This window comes from Rousettus aegyptiacus, unplaced genomic scaffold (assembly GCF_014176215.1).
Source record: "Rousettus aegyptiacus isolate mRouAeg1 unplaced genomic scaffold, mRouAeg1.p scaffold_m13_p_3, whole genome shotgun sequence".
Taxonomy (NCBI): domain Eukaryota; kingdom Metazoa; phylum Chordata; class Mammalia; order Chiroptera; family Pteropodidae; genus Rousettus; species Rousettus aegyptiacus.
The window spans coordinates 13,080,472-13,102,757 of NW_023416306.1; positions in this window are offsets into that span (position 1 = coordinate 13,080,472).

Here is a 22,286-nt window from a genome sequence, read left to right on the forward strand (position 1 = left end):
AAAGGCTAGAATGCACTGGTTTCTAGGGTATAGAATAAAAAGATTTAAGAATACAATTAGTAACTTGTTCCAGCAATTAGATCTGAGTTTAATTACAAACTAACCTCTTGATAGACCATTTGACAGTCAGTGCAAAGTGAGAAAAAGAGATCAGAAAACTGCTAGAAGCAGCAGCAAAGGAACTTTTCCACATATTTATTTTTGTGCACATTATCTTTAGGCCTGGTGTTGCTTTTATGAGGGAAAAGGTAACAGATTTTGTTCTTTAAAATGGTTTATTTTTTAACTTGACAACAGGGTTTTATTTTTGCATGCTTTCTCTTCCACCTATCAGAGAAGCAAGTTGGGATCCTGGATTTACTTTCTGCTCATCTGACACTAATGGTACCCAGTGTGTTTCCTCTCCATCTCTGGAGACAAATCTGTCTTCTTAGTGAGGAGGAGAGCACCAAGCAGGCTCAAAACCTAAAATGTTAAAGCGTTAACAGGGCTTAGACATCATCTGATCCAACCCAAAAGTATTACAGACATGCACACCTGAGTTCAGGAGAGGCTGGGACTCACTCAAGGTCACAGAATGGAGCTGTGGCTGAGGTCTCGATATGGGATTCTACAGGTTAAGTGGAACAAAGTTCACTCTTCGGAACAAAGGAAAGGTGTATGGTTCCTGCGGTTGTGTTGGAGTAATTTATTTTCTTCCTGTTAGCATTTCCAAAAATGCAGCCCTTCGAAAGATAAATAGGAGGCCATTCTTTCAACGCTGCATTTTTCCCCTTAAGTACCAGGACTCAGATCCATTTACTGGGTGTGCTACACTGATAGGGCTTTATGCAGAGCCGTGCTGGCCCTGTGCACAGAGCCAATTACATTAGAGGCAGAACCGAGCTGAGTGGGAGAAAGCATGTGGTTAAGAATTAGGAGAATGGGCACGATGCCCTATTCTGCTATTTACTAGACATAAACAGGCCTTTTCACCTCAATCATTTTACTTCCTTTGACTTCTAAATTGGAAACATAATGTCTTACCCAGTGCTGCATTTATTTAGCAAGCATTACTGAGTACCTACTATGTGCCAGAAACTGTACTAGGTTCTAAAGATACGGTGGAAACCCTGCTGCTCAGTAAAGGTTGGCTCCTATAATATCATAATCGGTGTGGTATGTTCATTTGTCTCCATTTCTCTTATAACAATGTACTCCACTCCCACAGAAAAAGTGCCCTTCAGCCAAGAAGTTTGGTACAATAACCACCACCAAAGTTTGCTTTCTAAAAAAAAAAAACGAACAAATCAAAAAACAAAAACAAAAAACAAACAAATGCAAAAACAGGTCCAATTCTGCATGCAGGTTTGAAGTGAGCTGCTGCCCAGTTTCTGCTTTTGCTGCTAAAAGAGAGAGAGAATGGAGTGACCTCTGCCATACTCCCCACCCCTAGTACAAATATCTCCACTAACTGTATTGGGTACAGCACTATGTGATTTGCCACAGTGGATAAGGCCAGTTCTATTAGTCTGTTTAGTTGCAGGGCTGAGGTCAGGGGTAGTACGCAGATCCTGTGACTTCCAATCCAGCACTCTTTGCCTTTACCTGTAATGTCATAATCCATACAAGAGTTGACATCTCTCACTAAACTGGTCATGTTTCATAAGAACACCATTGTCTCTTTAAAGAACAGCATATACAATCACAATGAGTATATTATATACCTTATTTCCAGACCGAGAGCCCTTAACAGTCTACTGCTATGCACAGGGAACTGGCTTACTTTAGAAGTAGATCTTTATAGATACTGGGTCAAAATTTTTTTTGAGAATCTAATTAAAGTCATGAATTTAGGGAGAGTTCCCCCAAATGCCCTTTCAGACAACTAGACCATAATTCACATGATCTCCTAAGACCAAGGTCTCTATGAAAACAAACTTGGCCCTTAGTGTAATACTTTCATGCTTGGTAGTAACCCTGCCTTCCCTGTGACTCTTCAGCAGTTTTCGGCAAGGTTCCCGAGTTCCCAAAGGTTCCCCCAAGTCACACAGCCTGGAGAGAACATTTGGGTCAAGTCTAGAGGCCTAAGTTTGGGCCAATGGAAGGCACAGTTTCTCCCCCTTCACTTAAATAAGGTTGTGATGAAGTGACACACACCACTTCCGGCAAGTACGTGCTTGTTGGTTTTAATCTACTACACGTACGTATTAATTTAATTTAATTTAATTTAGTTCATATATCACCTGGTGGATATAAAATAAAAATGTTTAGCCCCTGTTTCAAATGAGTTCAAAGGTAAACTAAATTCTTAATTACCATTTGTAATATTTGCACTTAATATATTGATGATTCATAATCAGTGATGGCAGCCGGAATTGAGAAACCAGGAGATACAGATACTGTTCAATCTTCAAAGCAACTCCATGATGTGGGCTTTGTCATTCTTAGATCACAAATGAGGAAAATTAGACAGATAAAAGGTTAGTAACTTGCTCAGCTCTACATTTTCTAAAGGGCAGAATTTCCAGGTGTTTAACTCTTGCCCTTTGCTTAGAACCATTGTGCTCTGTTGCCACTCAAGTGTGTTAGAGTACTTTTTGAGGCAAGCTTAATTTCTTTCATTTACCACAATAATCATGTGCTGTAGGTTTTATTACAAGTATCTCTTTTCAACAAGTGAGGTAACTATGTTTTAGGCAGTTCAATGACTTAAACAGACATTTAACTAGTGATAAGAGGCAGACTCAGGATGCGAATGCAAAAATCTTTGTTTTAATTTGAGGACACACATACACACACACTCATGCACACACAGAGATATACACAGTGATCTGGGGAAAAATGTGGACAGGAAAATATGAATTAGGAAATGAGGATTCAAGATGAGTAACTGAATGGTAATACATTTTCCAGGGAACTAAGGAATTATTGGAAATATCTGGGACTCCTGGAATTCGAGGTCTAGTCAAGTCCCTGACATTATTACTATTACTACTTTCTTAAGCAGTGTCTTTTGGACATAACTGTCCCTTGTCTTAGCACCTCATGGGCATGAACACTGATACTTGCTCCTGCTGTAATGCAGCAAAAATCTCAGGACTCAACAGCTTGTAGAAAAGTATTTATTCCTTTTTGTGAAGTAAACTGGACTTTGGGTAGTAATCGCGCAATAGAATATACAGATGTCGAATTATAATTTACGTCTAAAAATTACATAATTGTATTAACCAATGTTACCTCAATAAACTTAATTTAAAAATAAACATTTATTCCTACAATGACTAGCATCAGACTGATCTGTTTTTTAAGGTTGTTTTTAATTTTTTTTTTAATTTTATTTTTTTGCTGTTGCTGATTTTTGGCTTTGTTTGCATTAGTTTCCATCCTAACTGACAAACTTTCCATAGTCACTTCACATCTGTCAAGGCCAAGAGGGAGAGGGAAAGGAGAAGGGTGTGTGTGTGTGTGCACGAGTGTGAGAACACTTGTGAACCTGGAGAAAGGGAGAGAAAGAACTGTGGGTAGTTTGAAACAGTAGACAAAATTGCCATTTTACGGCTTATTCATGCTCTCTTTGTTAAATTTTTGTTCTTTGCATTCTTTTCTGACAGTGAAAATATTTACTTTGAAATTTAAAATGATATTAATGAAGATGATACAATTTTGGTTTTTACCCAAAGGGGAACAGGGCTTGCCGGCAGGTTGACAGGCTCAGTTCTAGGGCAGCGTCCCCATCTTTGCCCACAATCTGCTGACTGACTTGGTTGTATGTCTCTCTTTCCTTTCATTTTCCAAAAATTCTGTGTGCAGGGATGGGCCCCTAGAACCCTATAAAAACAAACAACAATTTCTTCAGGTCTATTTGAACCTGTGTCTGGGCTCTTGACTTTCAGGTACCAGTGTTTGGAATGAGTAAGGCTGACAGTAGGAGAAGCTATAATGATCCTTTGAATATAGGCCATTACTGGATTTATGTTGTCCAGGCGGCCAAACCATAACTTATTTTACCTGATCCTCATAAAAAAACCTGGAATGATACAACCCCGCAGACTAATCGTTCTGAATGTGGTCTGCTATCCCTCCATACAGATATTTTTATTCAAGAACCGATTTAGGGGCAGTTAATTGGTTGATGAGCAGTTGGCCTGACTTCCATTTTGTTTTTCGTCATCCATGTAAATGAGTTCTGCATTATTATTTACATAATCCCCTGAGAGAAACTGCAGGTATTACCTTCTACCTGCATAAAGTGTAACGGCACACATCTGTCCTCAGATTATCACTTCCCAACATTTTTTATTCATTTTCAAGTGGGGAGTGGGCTAAGAATGGGAAATATTATAGAATGTTTTCTACTTATATTTTCTGGTACAGCTCTCTTCTACTAACAGTGTGTTCTGTGATCACCTATATTTGCTGCCGTAAGGAAATAAATATCATTTTCTACGTTTATAGCACCTCTTAAGGTCCACTTGTAAATATGTGTTAGATCATCAGAAATGATATGCATATTATTTCTTTACTAGATTTAAAGTTCTTTGAGGGCAGAAAGCTGGTTCTTAACTTCTTATTTCTTTGTCTCAAGCCATGCACAATAATGGGGCTCAATGTTGGTTCTCCGGTGATGATAATTATATCCACTTTATTCACATCTTGCACTATCTTATTAATTTGACTTTTATCCTCCTCCCTGCTCTTATCCAACTGCAGAAACCATATTTGCTTACTGGACTGGGAGGGGTGGGGTGAATGAATATTACAAATCAACTAAGCCTAGTGAAACACACAAAATGCTTGTGGTCATGCTACTTCATGGAACAGGAAAATGGGATGGTTAAAAAAGGCTCTGGAACCTCACTGCCTGGATTTGAATATCAACCCCACCACATATTAGCTGTGTGCTTGTCAAGTAATTTAACCTGTCTGTACCTCACTCTTATCATCTGTGAAATGAGGACAATAATAATGCCTATTTTATTATTAGTTAAAAGCATTAAAGGAAATAAAACCACATAAAGTGCTTGGAATTATCGATGAGCATATAAAAAAAATCTAAATAAATATTAGCTAGTGTTATTTTGTCTTAACGAAACATTGTGAGTTAAATGTTTATATACTGATATCATTTACAAAGGATGGAACTAAAACTCAGACGCATTAAAGAATGCAGTTAATAAGTGCTAGAACCAGTGTTTGAACTCAGTTCTAGAGGTTGCTAATAAAAACGATGAAGAAAGAATCAAGAATAACCATCTGATTTATTGAGTGTTCAGTATGTGTACCCAGTGATGGGGTGCAAGCTCTGAGACACTATCTCATTTAATGTGCAACAACAACATGAGATAGCTTTTATCACTGTTCGAATTTTATAAATGCTGACTTCCTGCCTCAGAAAGGAGACAACCTGTCAAGCTAGTGGTGGAGCCATGAACTAAAGCCGGTGTGCCTGATGCCGAAGCCCACACACTTGGCTTCAACTCGACTAAGGGGCTAGAAATCCATTTCTTGCTCTAAAAGGCAAGGGGTACAAACAGTAATGTGTGTCTGGTGGGGTTAGGGGGAGAAGCTGAGAAAAGAATGAATATAAATGGCATTTTGAAAGAGAGCCATTTATAAGCGAGATTATAGAATCTGTTTGAAGATTCCCCCAGAGGACACGTTAAAAAGATGACTTGCACGCAACTTAACGAGAGGTTAGATGAAACGCATCAGGCTCTGTGTAGGCGGGATGCACACGGAAAATTAAATCCACGTTGGAAATGTTAATAAATGCATACACATGTTCTTGTTTGTAATGCGCTCCTTGTTTTTTTCATTTTCTCCCTGTTAAAACAGTGAGGGCATCTTCACAGGGTCTCCCGGGACCTGCTTTTTCCCCCCTAGTTGTTTTGCTTTCTCTCTTTATCTCTCTGCACCCCCACCCCCATGCCCTCTGAATGTAATTTCATATGTCCCAGATCCAGAGTGTGACGATGCACAGGGAATGAAGAACGAGGAGAGAAGACTCTTGGGGCTTCCAGACGATGCCTTGTGCGGTAGCCATAGTGATGTTAAAGCCAATAGCATTGCATCACTCCTTCACATAAAGGTCTGAGGGTTTCCTTTGGTGGTCCACACAGTGAAGTGCAGACATTTTTGCAAGATGTTTGAGGGCCTAGTGCGTTGGCCACCTCCAGCACCACCGCCGTCATGACTTTTCATGCTCTCTGCCTTTAACCTGACATGCCCTTTCCTGCTGGAAACCTCCTTCATTCATTCTTCACATCTAATTCAAACATGACCCTCTTTGTGTTTGTTGAAAATAAAATAAAATATAAAATAAAATAAAAGGTAATTTTAAACTCAAGACTACATCAAGGGAAAAATATGGCCACCCCTCATAACAACTGACTTGTTTTACTGAGTTCTTAAAAAACCCTGGCAGATTGACAGCCATTCAAGAAAGGAGGTAGAGAAGAATAGGAAATGGGAATCTTTTGAATAGGAATATGGGAAGAACTCAGCACAGATGGAAAGGAAAGCAGACGGAACACCCTTCTGGGAAAGGAGGAAGTTAAACACATTCTCAGAAAGCTATTCCTAGTATTCAGTTCTAAGAGTTTGGTCCAAAAGACTCTGGAGTTAAGCTCTGGGTACTGACATGCCACCATTATACAGGGTGAAGAGGGAGAGGGCAAGTAAGCACTAGATTTCTGGACCTGCAATGAGATCCAGTAGAAAGTCGAGTTTCCAGGTCCTGCATGTCAATCCTTATTCTGCCACTAGTCACTTCAAGATCCAACAATAATTATTTACCCTAGAAAAAGGGAGGAAGAATATCTCTACCTTGTCAGACTCTAATGCAAAACAAACTAAAATAACAAAACATTTGATCGTATAAGACTTAAATATAATGAACACTTACTCAATTGATATTAAATTCGTTTGGTTTTTCTTACAGGCCTCCCTCCCTTTCTGTGTTGGTCACGTGCATGGGTAGAAAGAGAAAAAGAAATGCATTTGCTGTCCTATTGGGATTTAATCAGTTGCTGAAATATTTTCTGCCATCATGCCTCAGTACGGAGATTTCAGTATCTATGGACAACTTAAATTACCCCTCTCCCACCATATGATGGAAGGGACAATTCCAGCTGATTTCCCATCGTGGTTTCTTTAGGTCACCGCTAGAAATCCAAGCCTCTCTTGTCATCAGCAAAGCTTAGTATCACTCACAGTAGACAATCAGAGAACAAGGATAAAGGGACAGATCCATTGGCATTGTGACATATGCACTCAGTAACATTTATCTGATCATTCTTTTATTCATCCATAGTACCCACTCAATGAAAGACTGGTTAGAACTTCTATGGGAACAAAACTCAAATAAAATGATTTTTTGTCCTTACAGCAATGTTTGGCACAATTAACTATACCCAGCTTGCAACTCTTCTTTTAGCTACAGAAATGCCATCCTCTTTCTGCCTCTATATGCCTCATTTTCCTCATTTGTAAAATGTGCGCAGAAATAGTACATGCCTCAGAAGTATGATGTGAAGATTAAATAAAATAGACCACAAAAAGTTGGTAGAGTTGCTGGCATATAGCAATATATAACAAAAGACAGGTGAAATGCCAGGGTGATGGCCACAGCAATAAAAGTAGCTGTTCTAGTGGTAAAATAGCAGTAAGATTATTATTAATTATTATTCACCCCCCTGTCTACTGCTAATTTTCCTAAGTCTTCTCTGGAAGTAGCGAGGAGACCAGTAGCCTAGTGCTCAATGACATTGCAGAAGAGACCAGCAAGGGAGTTAACGTATAGGAAAGTCTTTGGTTGAGGAAACAGAAGCCATCGAATAGGAACCCCTTAATTTCTCTATAACAAATCCACGGACAACCTGCTTCTGTACCATGTTCTCTTATCAAAAGCCAGTCCCTCTACATGAGTCTAGATCTTATCCCCTCTCATTTTTTCAGGGATATTTCCTCTATACTTACTTCCGTTTCCCTCTCTTTTTCAACACCCGATCCTCCCTCTGAATCATTTCCATCAGCATGCATGATGTAACATTCCCATTAGATAAAAGTAACCCTCTCTTGACCTTACTTTCCTCTCCAGCTACTGTCTCATTTCCCCTCCCCCAACATTATTTCCTTGCTAGCTCAATTTCCTCATCTTCCATTCGTTCTTCAACCCACTCCATTTAGGTTTCTATCACCATCATGCTAGAAAATATGTGCTCAAAGTCACCAATAACCCCTATATTCAAAACCAACAGATATATTTTGTCGTCATCCACCCTAGTACCTTTAATAATCAATGACTCCTTTATACATAGTCTCCTCCCCCTATTTTCATGGGTACCTCAAGTTTAGGGTGAATAAAACTGAACTGAACCTAATAAGTTTCTCCCAACACTTATTTTTTTTCCTCAACTACCCACTTTTTTTGGGGGGGGGAAATGGGTCCCAGTATAGACCTGGATTCTCAAGCCCAAAATAGAATCTCTATAATTCTCATTCTCCTCTCTCTCTTACTCTCTCCTACTCTGTTTATTTTCCTATTTCTCTCTTATCACACATATCCAATCCACTGTCAATCCACCTATAAATATAGAATCTCTTCCAAAAGAAATGCTGAATCTATTATTATTATTTTTTAACTTCATCGCTACTATCCTCATCTAGGCCACTTCAACTCTCATTGGAATACTGCAACTCTTCCCAACTGTTCTCCCCCTTCTTTACTGGTCTCTTTCCACCCATTATCTACTTCACCTCGAATCTACCTAAGCATGACTGGGTCTTGATATCATTAGAAGGACACCCATTAGTCAGAACACAAGTCCAAGCTCCTTAAAGTGGCATGAATGGGTATGCGTAACCTGCCACCTTGACTACTTCTTCAATTTCCTCTCCTGACACTTTCTGTTCCCTACATTATATTGGGGCAACATCGGTAAGCTTAGGGTTCTTAATATGTTCTCTCCTTCTTCCTCATTAAATCAAATGTAGCTCCTCTCACAAGAAATCCTCTGAGACCCTCTTCAAAAGAGGAGTTCATTATTCATTTGTCCCTGCTACCTCTGTATCTCGTGCACATTTCAGTTATTAATCTTTTTTTTTTTTTTTGCATACTTGTGTTCTCTAATATAGAGGTTCTCCAACATGGCTGCACACTGGAATTACCTGGCAAGTTTAAAACAAAAACAAACAAACAAAAACCTACACCTGGGTCACTGACTCAGAGTTTCTGATTGAGTTAGTATAAAGTGCTGCCCGAGAATCAGGATGTTTTTTAAAATACCCCAGTGATTCTAGTGTTCAGTCAATTTGGAGACTCAATCCTTGAGGCTTGGGATGTTCTGTTTTTATTTTTAATCTCTGTATCTCAGGTGCTATACATTCTGTCTGGTACATAATTGGAATTTATGTTGCTAACAAATGTACTTACCAATGAATGAAAAACTTATGATACAGTATATGTAATTCCCAAATGAAACAGGTAAAGCTAAGTTAAGGAAGGTGAATTTTCAGCAAAATTTGGAAAATGCTTAAATGTCTGGGATATACTCGCAATAGCCCAGTAGTGTTAAAATCTGAAAGAGGCAAATGCAGGTAAATGAAATGAGTAAATAGGGATATTCATAGTTGAGTCTAGAGAGGCCTAAGGCCATAGGCAAGTGAATAGAAGGAAGTGGAGAGCTAGGATTTGATGATGAGACTTTAAAAGCATGAAAATAATAATAAGAGGTCAAAATAGGTACTATTGTGGCTTTTGAGTCAACCTGAGGATTTAAGAGAAAGGCACATTCAAGTTATGCAGCCCACTTTTCTAACTTTCAACAAATAGTGGGGAATTGCATTCAAGTGAACAGGATATTTTTGTTGTTGTTACCTACTGTTATCAGTGGTAATGACAACATCATAGTTGAAGAAAGAGAGATCCTCTCTTGGTAAAAAACATAAACTTTGGAGAAACATTCCATGATTTTGCCAGCTAACGGCTATGTGACTTTTGGCAAGTCATTTAACCTCTGTGACTCAGTTTCCACACAGGTAAAATGATGATAATAATTATGCCTTTCTCACAAAGTAATTGTTAGAAATACAATGTGTTAATTTATGTAAAGTGCTTTGAAGAGCCCAGCACTGAGTAAGAAACAATAAATGTTAGTTCTATCATTATATATATAAAGATTGCCCACTGTTTGGAGAAAGCCAAGGTATCTATATGAAAGTGTTAACAAGGATAAGTGAGATTGTGTTCATTTAAGTTATAAATATAAAAAAAATTATTTTTTAACTAAATCTATAGAGATGTATAAAGATATGTTTGCTTTCGCTCTCTCAGATACACACATACACACACCACCTTCCAATTGTAGTAAATCACCAAATTAGTGAACTTTCAAAATGATTCTCTCTAAGCTTAATTATTTTCCGCTTTATATATAATCTCTACATAGGCTAACCAGCAGTTGCCTAGGAGAGGTCATTCAGGCTTCACTGATTAATAAGAATTATTTGCAATTAGCCTAGAAATTGTTAACATGGAAATGGGCCCATCTAAATTTCTTGAGTGTTCTTGAAACTACTGCTCTCTCTTTGAGGTTGGTCTAAACCCTCATATAATCCTATTGACATGGCTAATTAATTTGATTAGAAATTTTAAGTTCCCAAAGTTTTTTTTTTTTTTAATATCAGAGCTTCTGTCCAAATGATCACATATTATTACTAAAAGAGGTCAAAATTAAGTCAGACTTAAACTTTTCTATAAGCTTCAACATTCCATTATGTACATCAAGTTAGCTGAGGCAACATACATTATTTATTGCTTCCAAAGTCTTTCTCATTGACTCTTATTCTCTATCTCTGCAAATCTGCTTCAAGGCTGCCAACTGTCTACACCTCTGGGATGCTCATGAAATGTTTTTCTTTCCTGGAGCTTCAGAAGCAGCCATGGTCTAAATCGTGTAGCTCAGTTTACAGAAAGAAATAATGGATCCTACTCTAGTCCTGGAGTCAGACCTTCGGTGCAAACACTTTTGGTCACATACTACCTGTTTGATCCCAAGCAAGCTAATGGAACTCTCTCAGGACCAGAGATCCCATCTTAGAAAGGAAATAATAAGAATTCCTATCTGGAGACTCAGGTGAGGGTCATCTGAGCTCATTCATGGCACAGGCTCAGTACATTTTAGCCATTATTGGCATACACACACACACACACAAACACACATGCACACACATACACACACATACACACAAATTATGTATATATATGTATATATGTAATCACATATGTATATATACAATTTATATACATCTATATACATCTACAAAATGCAAGTTATCGATTAAATAAATCCAACATACATATTTGTATATAAGTCATAAATACATTATATATAGATATACATATATACTATAGATTCTAAAATATACAAAGAGACACTTTATCTTGGCTGAGTATTGTTAAGACCTAAGCCTTCGAGTATCTATTTTATGATTATATAAGGATGATTTAGAATTAGTACACATGCATACATGTGTGTGTATATTAAATGCTACTGAGTTAAAATCAACAGTTACTATTTATCTTTTTAGACTCCCCTACCCACAAATTTGTCCCTATTTTTTGTCTGCCAACTTAGTGAGCCAGCACACATCCTCACCACAGATGACAGAGGAGAGGAGGAGCCAGCGGTGTGCTACAGTGGGCTGGAACTAACTAGCTCACAAGCAGAATCAAATATTTTCAGGAATTTTGCAAGCCGGCCGTTAAACAGAACCATTAGTAAAATTTAATTATATAAACTTACAATAAAATTTTATTAAAAACAAAGCTAATAAATTCTCCAAACTCAACAATTACTAATTCTTTTTTTACTACATTATGCTATCATCTGTACTCTTGATGTTATGTCTACCTTCTCTGCAGAGTGAGATGAAAACATTACATAATGGCATGCTCTTAGGCATTTCTTCCTATTTCCGTTTTCAGTGATGTTGGTGGTTTGTAATGAAAGCATTTATACTATGGAAATTGGCCAATGCTTAGGTCAGTGCCTTTTATATTTTTCCTAGAGAGTCAGACATTAAACATTTGCCATCACACCCCTAAAAGAACCATTTCGCCTGTGTGCTGCATATTCTTTTTGGAGACTTAAGGACTAGTAGCTAAATAAGGCAGTTGTGAAAGAAAAGCAGCATTGGCATGTATATATATCCACATAAACCTACTTAAATTACATCCAATAAAGAAAGTACAGAGAGTGGAAGGAAGAGGGGAAGATTTCCCTGGAAACTGTCACAGAACAAACACACATGCTTTTGAATAATGAATTTAATTTCCAAGCTTCACAGAAAGCTCTTTGCTGCCTTTGCTCTCCTTTAACCTTCTCCTATTGCCTTTCTCATTCCTCTACCTGAACTTCTCAAAGAGCTGCAATTCTAACCTGTCCCCGCCCTCTCTATTATTCCATTAATCTGTCTCCGCCCACATAATTAAGGCAATCACCGCCTTATGCTTCTTGCAGAGCTATGTTAATAGCCCCTTACTACTGGGGCATAGCGACCTTCAGCCTACATGAGCTGGGTAGAGATCTCAGAGGCCCTTCCCACACTGTCCCTGAGCCTGCCCACCTCTCTCTCCCCTCCTGTGTCATGGTCACGCTACTTCTGCTGCTTAGAAACCATTCTCCAACCTCTTAGCTGTTCTCCGCCCACTAAGGTGTTTATCACTTTCGGTCAGAAAATCAAATTTCTTTCCCCCTATATTTTTCTCTAGTTACTTTCTCCAGTCCTCTTACAGGATCCTAAGAGGCTGAATTAATCTTATCAAAAATTATTCGAGGAACACTTGAAAAGGAGTTGTGGGTATTAGCACACGCTAAACCAATCCCAATTCTTCAGTATCCCTGAAAAGTAGAGCAAACATGCTCTGTGAAGTTCTCAAAGATCCAGGAATCATAGATTAAAAAAAAGGAAAGACTATGACTTCAGGTCAAAAAACTTACATCCCACCCTGATCTAACCACCACTGAACAACCCACCCTGGTGCTGAGGCAGTGAACTCCAAGACTAGAGTCACCACAGAACCAACGTCATGGTGAAGTAGGAGGTTAGATTGAAGGTTCTGCAAAGTCCCATCCACTCTAAAATCATCTTGGTCCATGAATCTCTGAGTTGTAGCCTGAAACACCAGCCATGGGACCAATATTTTTGACTTGTGTTCATCTCTCTCTTCTCCCCCTCGCGCCTTATATCATTTAGAGTATAATTTTGTATCCCTGCTTGAAAGCAAAGTGGGGCTTCATCATTACCAGATCCCCACTGGATTTTGGTCGGTTCTTCTTTGAAGTAACCCTGTGTTGCTTTCTTTCTTCAAACGGAACAAAAGGGTAAATTGTCCCCAGTGATATAGTGATATATTTCTCAAAGTACAAAAAAAATAAGACAAAGTAAAATAAACTATAAAAGGGCCATAATCAAGCATTTCAGAGACAGGATAAAACAGAAGAGGAAGGATGGGGATTTGAATGTGCAGAGATAATAGCAGCTCTTACAATGCCTTTCATCCCTGGCTCTCTTAAACATCATGTGAAGCAATATTATTGCCCTCATTTTTCATTTTCATCTTATTGTTTGTTATTCAGCATTTATATTTTCAAGGAATTTAGGGTTCATTTTTATTAGCAGTCCTTCATAATGTCGTGGTGAGGAAGGCAGAGACGGGGGCCCTCTCTGGTTCCATAAGATGAACGGGCTCAGACAAATTAAAGGCCTTGATCTGGCCTCCATTGGTGGACAAGGGGCCCAGGTGAGACTCAAGCACTTGACTACAGAGTCTGCATTCTGAGCAGGGGATCGCTAAGCCAGATATTGGGAGGAAACATTTTGTGATGGAAAGACACAACTTTTGGAGTCGAAGGCCTTGGATGACCTTAGGAACTTTTTTCCCCCCTCATTAAATCTTGGTTGTGTCTTCAATAATAAAAGGAGAAATAAAACATACATCACTAAATAGAGTCATTTTAAGAATATGTTCAGGTTGAACATTTGAAGTAAGAACTGGTATTCTGTAAAATTTAGTTTCTTTTTTCATTTCTTTTGATGGGTACTTAAGGTATGATTGTGATGCTCCCAGCATTAAGACAGACTGCCAGGCAGAATGGTGAGTGGTAAGTCTAGAGACCTGACTCCACACATCCCAGATGGAGTACACGAAATATGCATGCAAACTGTTTGCTTCTCACCTCGTTGAGAGGTGGAGTCTCGTAGTATTAACAAGTCGGTTGACCAACAAAAAATGGAGGAAGCAATGCTATGCCAATTCCGGGACTAGCCTTTAAGAGGTCTGGTATCTTCCACCTTGCCTCTTGGAATCCTAAACTTAGAGATATCACGTGTATTTACCCCAGCTGATAGTCTCAGGTGAGCCTACACTTCTAATTTAAATAGGGGCAAAACTATCTTGGATCTTCCATAGCAGCTGGTCTACCAACCAGTACAACCATGTAACCTTTGTTGATACAGTATAGAACAAACGACTCAGCCAACTGAGCCATGACCAAATACTTGACCCACAAAAATATATGACATAATAAAAAGATTGGTCTTTTTAAGTCATTATGTGTTGTTGTATGCTATAAAGCAATGAATACTGAAACACTAGTTACATTCCTGCTGCCAAACTGGAAACAAGAAAAGAAAACTGGAACACCAATCTTAGCTACTTTCTACATTTCCAACTTAATTTCCCTGAATGCTTTGCATACTTCATGCTTTTCCTGGAAGGTCCCTCTGCATATTATCCTGGCCTTGTGGAAGTCTCGTCTTTACTGAATATTTTTCGCTGACTTCTATCAGTCAGGATAATTAATGTCTGCTCTAAAATAAAACACAAAAGTCTCAGTGACATAGCACAATGAGGGTTTAGTCTCTCTCATACCACAGACTGATATGGACTAGATTTTTCTCTGGGGTGGTTCCCCTCCCAGAGGTATGACAGAGTTCCAAGCTCATTCCACCTTATAGACCTTATAGTTCTACTGTTCCTTAGGGCCTCCTTGATGTTCCCCACTGGGTCCTCTACATAAGGCCACATGAAAAAAAATGCATGAGAAATTATAGAGGCCACAACTGAAGTGACATATATGTTTCCCCCATATGGCATTATCGAGAATTGGTCACATGGCCTGACTCTAACTGCAATGCCAGCTAGAAAATACAGGCTTCTTGTGGGCCCCGAAAAATAAAAGGGATTGGTAAGTATCTACTAGGTTTTTGCTACACCACTCTTGTCAAAGGTAATCCATTCTTCCTCCTGAAGAGGGTTCTGAATTAGAAAGAGTATGAGTGTTTAAATAAATCTTGATTTTAGATTTGTGCCAAGCCACTTTTGTAGCTGTGTGAGCTGGGCAGGTTACTCAGCTCCCCTGAGTTCCAGTTTCAGTCATCATGAGGATACCAATGCCAGGTATTAACAAGTAAAATAAAAGGTCTTATAAAAATACTCAAAAATAATTTCACTTTTTCTTTCCACATGCCTCCTAAAACACTCTCTGTACTAGAGATGGACAATCTCTCCTTCTAAACCTTCGGTGGATGTTGTTAGTCAGCTATGATATTTTATTTTCTACTCATTCTGTTAATGGCCTCAAAACTCTTCTTAGGATGCCTTTGCAGGCAGCCAAAACCAATGTGTAAGAGCATGTTTTTAGGGCAAAACTTTAATTGTGATCTTTAAGCTGACATAGTCGCTTGACAGAAAATCCTGCCCTTTGGTTTCTATTATCGTTATGTTTTTATATAGGCATGTTTGCCTCTTCAATGAGCTGTTAACTCTTTGGGGTTAGAGATCCTGCCTTTATTATCTGACTGTCCTATGTGGTACCCAATACAGTACTTGGCACTTCATCGAATAACTGTTTCTGTATTGAATACATAGCACAAGAAATAATAAATACTATTTATTCAGAGTATACTATGGTTGAATGCTTTACATGCGCAATTTTATTTAATATTAACAAAAAACTTAATGGGCAAGAACTATTATTATGCTGATTTTGTTGAAAACACAGGTTAAGTAACTTTACCGAAGTTGTTTAGCTAAGAAATAAGAGAACCTGAATTGAGACCCAGAGCTTTCTAACTCTACAGCCCATGACCTTGGACACAATGCTACATTCTCATCAAGCCCAAACACATGTTTGCTTACTTATTCTAAGATCACTCTTGGCTATGAAGAGAGAAGAAATGATCAGAGGACAAGAACAGAAGTGAGGGACATGGTAGAAACAGACTACTCAGGGAAAATGAGGATATTGAGGAAGGAGAGGGAGACGGGTCACTGTGGACAAAGGAAAGGGGGGGGGCTGCATGGAACAGAGGTAGAACAAAAGAGGAAACTATAAAAGATAGATATTTTTACTAAAGTTTGGGATCTGCCTTTTAGTTTGCCTTTAGACTAATAAAAATTTATCCCTTAAAGAAAAAGGAAGATAAACATTACAAATGGTTGTTTAAGAAGAAACTCAAACTTGAGTTCTCTGTTTGGAAAATATTGTCGGCCATGATTTCTTTACTTGATACTTCCTCTTTGTACTTGCAAAACAAAGAAACTAAAGTGATACTACGAGTGCTAATTATAGACTCAGAGCTATGAGCTTTTTGTGTCTTCATTTATTTAATTTTCAATAAAACCATGAAGGATTGTTGGTAGTATCCATTTTGGCAAATGATAAAACTGAATCTTAAAGAAAGGATTCACTCATTCAATACACAGAGTCAGTAAGTGCCAAATGCATGTTCTGTCTAAGACTCACAGCTGTTTTTTTCCATACCTGACAGTTTCTAATATCTATATCTATAGCTAGTCCATGATTCTATGTTACTTATTCATCTATTTATTTTGTATTCACAAAAAGAGCACTTCATCCAGAATTCTTTTTGCCTGTAGAACGGTTCTTGGCATATGCATAGGTGTTTAATATTGAACAGAGTGAGTACAACATCTGGACATCAATAGCTAAACATCCTTTATGCATAGAGGAAGGGATACCTGCAAAATATCACCTGCTGTTGGATCTGAAGATGACAGTAGAAGCTGCACTGGTAGTCGGCAGCGGAGTAAAATTTCTTGGAGCTGACTGTTTCTGTCCCTATATGTGAACACTGTCCTTTGCTAGTTCGTTTGTACTGTAAGTGCTTGCTATTTCTACACTTACTGTAGAACTTTTTGTGTACTGTGCCTCTGCACTGTTCAGAGATAGAAAGGCAGTGCAAGAGGAAATGATTAAAGGACTGGAAGGGGAACTCGGGATGAAAGATTAAAGGAATTTAGCCTGACGAAGAGAAAGATGAGGGTTTGGCTTAACAGTCTTCAAGTGCCTAAGAGGATAGTATAAGAAGGAAGGTGACCAGGTTCATATCAGAAAAGAAAAACTGGGCTTAGATTTTAGCTTCGAAGACTTAGAGGGGAATTAATGAAGAACTGCCTGGCTACAGGTCCTCAGGCACAAAAGCAACCCACATGGAGGAAGCTGTCTCTAGATAGAATCATTAAGTGAATAGTTGTTCCCATGCCTGGTATTAGGGGTAGTGTGGTGTTTTGTAATAAACTCACTAATTACTTGTGCCTCTACTATGTGCCAGTCATTGTGACACATTGTGATAGGTGGTTTTCTTGCTATTCACTCAGAAAGGAAGAGTTCTTTCCATTTGTATGAATGAAAAAGCTGAGACTCAGAAGGAGAAGTAATTTTCCCAAAGTCAGACTGCTAATAAGTGACAGGGTCAGGACTGAAATCCAGGTCTGTCTGGCTCCAGGTAACAAAGTCAGCAATGAGAACAATGATAACAGTCAACATTCATATATGACTTCTTACATGGCAGGTACATTGTGGTAAGGGCCTTTGTGTATTATGTCATTTTAATTTCCTGACATCATTATTTAGAAAAAGTTTTAAATCCATAATTTTCAAGTGAGGTAGCACTGCAGAGCGGCAATGTTATTTGCCCAAGGTACTATATCTAGTAAGTGAAAAGCCTGGATTTAAACTCAGATCTGTTTTGTTCTCAAGACCTTGTTCTTCCTTCTATAACATGCCACACACTCTCAAGCTTACATATGGGTTCAGAGTCTCCAATAAATACTGATCATTATCTGATATATGATAGAGAGAGAAATAACGTCACAGAGAAAGGCGAGAAGACTGCTTTCTGGAACAGATGTGACAGGATAACCAGAGAAAGCATAATAAAAGAAGTGACATTATAATGGAGCATTTTAGGATGTGTGGGGTTTCTTCGCAGACACAGGGAAGGAAAGGAGATGGATTAAAGAAGAAGTGAAAATCGTGCAAAATTAATGATACTGAAATGCAAGAAAGTAAGAGGTTGACGGAATATATACTATGTTGAGTTGGAGCATGTCAGGCAATTTTGGGGACAAAGAGTAGAGAGTTTCAAAGTCAGTAGTATGGATGAGACAGTAATATATATGTTTCACTTTCCTCCTAGACATGAAGAATGATATTTCCCAGCCTTCTTTGTGTCTGAGTAGGTCAATATGACTGAGTTTTGCCAGTAGAATATGAAGAGAAGTGATGTTCACCCTTTTAGATCTGCCCACAAGATGGCTTGGGTGTTTTTTCAGCCATAGTCTTTCTCTTCCAGCCACGTGGCAAGAAGTGAAGCTCTTTGAGATAGCAGAGCCAATGGGTTGAAGGAGCTTGATTCTCTGAGCTCACAAACTATAACCATGTGCCCTGGGAGAGTCCACCAGCCAAAAACTTCCGTGAATGAGAAATCAGCCATTGAGATATTGAAGTTGGTAGTAAATGAAGTACACCTAGCTTGGGACTTCATATTTTAGACTGGCATTTCCTGAGTGCATTTGCCACAACATTCATGATAGAAATGCTTCACCCTAAATGACTTTTTTAGAAAAGATGTCTGAATATTCTGTACATTGCATCCCCTTTTAGAGACTCACAATGCATACCAGTATGTCAAGGGGTCTGTGAAGTCCTGCAATAAAGAAATCCAGTAAACTGTTTAACTCAGCACTTGGCAAACACAATTTTCCCCACAGAATTATTTTTCAGTAATGACTATGATAACTTGTAAAATTTATGTTTTATGGAATACAGCATAAACAATATTGTTCTGGTCAATGTAGACCCACTGAAAGTGTTTAACTAGGTATAAAAAATAATCATAACCCTGAAAAATAGTGAACATTTACTCCTCCTTCGTAAGCATGTAACTTCAGCCTGTGATCACTTTCCCTTAACATGCTAACTTCCTTCTAAGGAAGGAGTTGCTACTCTGATTCAGAGTTCGAAAACTTGTTTGAGCCATGCTCACTGTAGGAAGGTTCTCTGTGCCTTCAAGTCTACATGAACGGTCACTTCCAGTGTAATTCTTGCTCCCTACTAACATAATAGGAAGCTCTAGGAAGTAATCAAGTCTCTCTCTCTCTCTCTCTCTCTCTCTCTCTCTCTCTCTCTCTCTCTCTCTCTCTCTCTCTTTCTCCTCCTCCCTCCCTCCCTCCGTCCCTCCCTCTTTTCCTCCTTCCCTCCCTCCCTCTCTCTCACTCTGGATAACAATTCTAAGAATTTCCGAGAATTCCAATTTCAAGATTTGTATTTTTAAAAAAGGAGAATAAATAGAAGTAGGAATTACTTCCTAGTTGAAGTCCACAGAAGTAAAATGACTTCCCTTAAATTCATTGGGTAAGTTGGTAAACTCCATCTTCCTAGCCCTCATCTCCTAGAGTTTCCTCCTAGGTAACCACTATAATTTTGTACATAATCAGAGTGACACAATGTTCCCCTCAAGCACTGAGAGAGCTGTCAGTTTCCTCATTTTATCAATATTAATTTCCATGAGATTACAGTAAGAATCAAATAAAAGATCATTTTATTAGTATTATCTTCATCATTAACATTTTCAGATTTAAACTCGCTATGTTTTTGGCTGCTTTGAAATAAAGCAATTTTCCTCCTGAGTATATGTCCAATGATAATTAAAGCCAATTAGAGAGTCAAGGCTCACACATCTGTCCTCTTAGTTATACTCTTGCAAGAGGAGATAAAATGTTGTCAGTTTCATTCCTTTTTTAATATAAATGATTATGAGATCAATTAAGCCCAATTATTGAGAAGGTTCATGTATTAGTAAAGGTTGGAATACGTAATAATAACTTATATTTGGAAATCATTTTTGCATACATTGACTCCTCTGAGTCTCAGATTAACCTGTGAAACAGACAGGGCAAGGGAATCATTCCTTTTTCTGCAGACGAGAAAATCAATACATTGAAAGATACAGAGATTTCCCAGAGTCACAAAGCCAATAAGAAGTTGAGCAAAACCTATAGTCAGGCCTCTTCTTAGAGTTATGATCTTACTTCAGCATCACTGCTTCAACGTGGCGAGCGCAGTGGGGAAAAGCCCACCGTTTGGTGTAGGATAGGGCTGAGTGTAGATTCTCCGGCTGCAGCTGCACTAGCTCTGTGCCCTAGGGGCAATCACTTCACCTCTCTGAGCTTTTATTCACTCATCCATAAAATGAGAAAAGGAATAATTACTTTCATTGTTTTCAGGATTGAATGACACATTAAGTGTCAAATGTTTGGCATATAGAAAGTTCTCAGCACGTGTTGCTTCTCATAAAATGGTATGAGTCTAGGATCGTCTTTGAGAGAAAGCTGATTTTAATTTTAAGGGAAAATGATCCCCATTCTCTCTGGTTGGCTCTTGGGGGACAGAGGCATTGGGTTGCTTAAAACCTTCATCTCCACTGCCTGGGACTGAGCATGGTGCATAGAAAGTGCTTAGCCCATATTAATTTTGAAGACTGAATAGGGAAATAGTGGTAATGTCTTCTTCAATGTTTGCTTAGTCTCATTCACATTATGATGCACTGTGGGTATAAAAAGGTCTGAAACAAGGTGTTTGTCCTCAGAGCTCCCAGCATTTAAAGTCTTATACCAAAAGGACTGGCCCAACAGGAACCCAGAGCATGGCAATTCAGCACCTGCCGAATCTACTTTTCAAGAGGCCTCATCTGTCCAACTCCTTAGCCTGTCCTTCTCTTAGCTATCTTTCTGGAGCCTTATTCCAAAAGCAAGTCCAAGGATCTCAGCATTCTAGTCCTTGATAAATAAGCCCCTCACTCTGAAAGGCTCAATGACAGATAAATCTGTCCACCCAAGGACACTTCCCAAGCGGGACGGGCTATTTAAACTCCTTACCAGATTGCAGCTGGCACCCACTACGTTGATTTCTCCCTCTGCTTATAATCATAATGGGATCTCAGCAATAAAGATGGATTTGTTAATTTCCATCTCCTTCTCACTTTCTCTTTTAATCACTGTCGAGCATAAATTAATTTCAGCTTAAAGAGCTTTTGACAAGATTCTGTCATTGTTGAGGGCAGTAAAGGTCAAAAAACAGGAGCCTCTGAAATGTACTCATCAGCTGTTTGCCAGGAATAAACTTTAGTTATTGAAACTTAATTATTTCTATTTTGTCCATGGCAAGCTGGAGTGAGAGACAGACAGAGAGTGACACTACTCAATTTGATCATCCACCTGCTAGTTGATTGTTACATTTTCTCCTGAATCTTTGATGGAATGGACTAAAGTTTCAATATCAGGCTTGGTATCACTTGTCCGTACCTTCGAAGTAAGATATAGAGTCAAGTGTTAGGTCACTAGGCCCGTTTAAATCCCAATTCTGCTTCATAACAGCTAGGATGCCTGGGGAAAAATATTTAACTTCTGAATTGTTACCTGTTAAAATGCAATAATTGTGCCATCTTGCAGAATCATACTGCAGAATGGATGACAGAAAGACTATAAACTTCTAAGTACTGAGCCTGGAATGTCATAAGTATCTCTCCAAATGTAGCCAATTAGTGATATTTTCTTTATAGTTCTATCACTTGAGAGTCTAAATGCAAAAGAGTATGGAGATATAAGACCATTAAAGAAGGCTTTTTATTTTTATTTTTATTTTTTTCCCCCCACACCATAGGTGGAGAAGGCTCAGGGAGATAGTGTAAAAAAGCCTTCTCAAGTGGCCTGTAAATATAGACAGTCTTCCATGCTCTTTAGTGGGATATTGAAATGAAGTTTGGAATTACTCAGATCATAATTAGTCTCCTTTTCTGCCACTTAATAATTATGCAGAATCTTGGCAAGTTCATTATATCTATGAGCCTTAGTTCTCTTAACTTTATAATAGGAAAAATACATGTGATTTGTTGACGAGGATTAAATGACATGATATGTGTAATCAATAAACTTA